We start from the raw sequence: 3,566 nt of genomic DNA, 5'->3' as shown, positions 1-3,566 counted from the left end.
AATGGGCTTTCAGCTATCTCAATAGAGATCTGATGATTACTATTTCAGAATTTAAATGGAAGGGTAAGGGACTTCTATTCTGTCATCCCAATTTTCTGAGGCAAAGAAATTCACATAAAGTGTCACCCTCCCCACCATCTTATTCTGTACAGTGTTCACCTCCTGACCTGCATTCTGCTAACAGTTCATGCTTGGTGACTAGCTGAAAGGTTGGCTATTCAAACCCACTTAGAGGCATTTCAGAAAACAGGCCTGAAGTTTTGCATGCATAAAGTCATAGCCTCTGAAAACCCCATGGAGCATTATTCCATTCTGTCCCACATTCAGTTGCCCTGATTAGGAATAAACTTGATCACAGTTAACAATGGCCACCCCGAAGTAGCCCTCAATCAACTTTCTCACTCTGAAGAATCCTGTCTTCAGTGCCAGTCTCACCCTCATCTTACACACAGGAAGGCATCTTAATCCTGTGCAGTACTTTCTAGTGACAAGAAAAGAAGGCACCTGGTACCATGTAGCCAAGGGAATGGCCAAGGTGAAAGGCAGGGCCCAGGGAATGCCTGTGACCACTTGTTCTCATACCTTCTCCAAAAGTGGCTGCCCTGGAGAATCATAGTGTAGATGCCTGACAGTCTGCTGAGGAATCTCCTCTTGAGATGGACCAATGTTTCCCCATCTGTACTGTATGGCTATGCTTCATTGTCTCAATATTAACACTTCCTGGGAAAAGAACATCCTGAAGACTGTTTGAACTATAGTACTGAAATTCTTGGTACTTCATGGTGACTCAACCCTGTTTGCTCATTGCAAATATAAACAGGGCTGATTCTTAAGGGTGTGCCCCATGAAACATATTGTACACGCTCTTTATTAAGACTAACACCTGGTTAGAAGTTGTCATTGGTTTGTGTCAAACGTTTTGTTTTCTCGGAGAATAGAAAACAAGAAAGACGTTGTTAAGTAAACTTGACCTAATGTCAGATCATGCTTGTCCTTATATGACACCCATTTTTTCTCTTAACTGCCTTACTGGGAAAATTGTCTGGAATGGAGTTGGGTCTGAAAACCACAGTAGAGTGATATGTCACTGAATCAGTGATAATGTCCCAATTTTGTAGAGACATTGGTCACCTACCATAGATGAAGACCTGGGAGGTAGAAAAGAGGAGGCCTGGCACTGTAGTGGGTAATATGTTGGGCGCTAACCACAAGGCAAGCTGTTCAAGACCACCAGTCACTCCACAGGAGAAAGATGAGGTTTTCTCCTCCTATAAAGAGTTCATTCTCAGAAACTCACAGGGGCCACTTTCTACTCTGTCTAACAGCCTGCATGCACTTTGTGTCTCTGTGGCACACTCTCATCATTCTCTAGTTTTTTCCCCAAAACTTTCTTCATGGTATTGCACACCTAATAGACTACAGTATAGTAAAAACATAACCTTTATATACACGAAGAAATTTTTTAAAATGTGTATGACTTGCTTTACTGCCATGTTTGCTTTATTGCCATGGTCTGGAAGGAGAGTTGGTCTGAACAAGGGAAGTTTTTTGTTGTTCTGTTTGTCAGGTGCTTGGAGGTTGACTTATGACAAACTCTTGTTAAAGTATCATTGTGTTCCAGAGGGCTCTCAGTGACTGAGTTTGGGATGTAGGTCTCCAGGTCATTGTTCTGAGATGCCTCTGGATGGACTAGCCGCTGAGGTGACTGGCCTGCAGATTGACGTCCTCAAACTAGCAGCTGAGCACACTAACCTGGGGTGCAGCACAGGGAAGATGATGAAAGATGCAAACTACGGTGTCATTAGGCCAAATATGGGAATCTATGGTTCCCCATATTTTCTCCAACAATGTCACTGACCTTAACACTTAGTCTCAAAGATTTGCCAAGGTCAGTATCCAAATGGATCTCCACTCAAGGTATCTCCATTGACCTGGATGTATCTCCATTCCTTTCTCCACTGTTGAAAGGTCATTGGAAGGAGCAAGGATAATATTATTCTAGTATTCAATTTGAAATAATGCTGGTTTAATTTGAAAAGATAAATGGCCCTTTTCTTAGGTATATTGTCTCTACCTAATCTGTCTCTAAAGTAGTCTTTTTCTTTTTCTTCTTCAATCTTCTTTATTCTTCTTTGTTCAATCATTTTATTGGGGGCTCATGCAACTCTTATCACAATCCATACATACATCCATTGTGTCAAGCACATTTGTTGCCCTCATCATTCTCAAAACATTTGCTTTCTACTATATTGACCCATATAGCCTAAATTTTTTCCAACAGTTTAACTGGCATATAATTCACATATCATACAATTCAGTAGTTCAATCACATCAAGAAGAGTTGTGCCATCATCACCACCATCAGGTTTAAGACATTTTCTTCATTCTTGTCATCACTGCTGTTAGCTCCGCATTTCCCCCCAACCTCCCTTGCCATACCCCAAGGAACCATTCATCCAGTTACTGTCTCTACAGCTTTATCTATCCTGGATTTTACATGTAGGAAAACATTAAAAAACAAACAAACTAAGCTAACAAGAATAACAAGGTAAAGCATATAAATCTCAATCAATAAAAGAAGAAAATATTAAAAACTAGAACAAATGAAACTGGATCATCAGGGAGATCCAATGATAGGGTGTTAAATTTTAACCTAACTGAATGCAACAATCCACTTTCCAATGCATTTGGCATGTTAGCAAGTCTACTCCCAGCTCTGGTCCATGGCAGAGGGGATTCACCAGGGGCTTAATCTTCAAGTATTTCCTCTTCAGTTAGAAGCAAAAACTGAAACAGCTTTAAAACAGGTCAAAGAGGAGGTCAAATGATAGGATATTACACTTTGACCTCACTACAGCTGACATAATTGACTTGAAAATACTTTCTGTCTGATAGCAGAGCTGTTTACATCTCTCCACTATGATTGTTGGGGATTTACTAGAGACTTAATCCATGTGTGCACCCTACAGGCAGATTTTGGGCTTCCGCTGTCATCTGTAGCCTTCTAAAAACCAAATGTTCACAATTTAAACCCTGATGTCATTCCTCCTTTTAGATTTGAATTGTATTACTTAAAATCTTTGTATCACACGGGCTAGTGTGCTTTTCCACATTGACACCTCACTTAGATGCCTGCTTGTTGGAAAGCAAACCTGTAAGCCCTCAGTCGCTGTTCTTTCTGATGACTGAGAACCATCTGGTTTCACCACACTTTGCTATAGCACCCATATCGTCAGTGAACTCTTCCTGAAGTTAAGTATCAAGCAGAGCCAGGGCATAAAAACTAATTGTTCTTATGTTGGGACTAGAATCAAGTGCAAGCCCCAAGTCCATTTATTTAGCTATAGTTTAGATATGTCTTTGGTTCACGTTAGAGACATCGTCATCATTTTATGTTAGAGAACATTATAAATCATTTCCTTAGGCCATCAATTCCACTGTCATCAAGTCAATGCTGACTCCTATTGACCCTAGAAGCAGGGTAGAACTGCCCCTGTGAGTATCCTAGGCTGCAGGTCTTCACAGGAATAGAAAGCTTCATCCTTCCCTGTGGAGCTGGAGGGCGG

The sequence above is a fragment of the Tenrec ecaudatus genome, chromosome 7 (genome assembly GCF_050624435.1).
Source record: "Tenrec ecaudatus isolate mTenEca1 chromosome 7, mTenEca1.hap1, whole genome shotgun sequence".
Taxonomy (NCBI): Eukaryota; Metazoa; Chordata; class Mammalia; order Afrosoricida; family Tenrecidae; genus Tenrec; species Tenrec ecaudatus.
The sequence above is the reverse complement of the archived record's forward strand: the minus strand, read 5'-3'. Positions refer to the sequence as shown.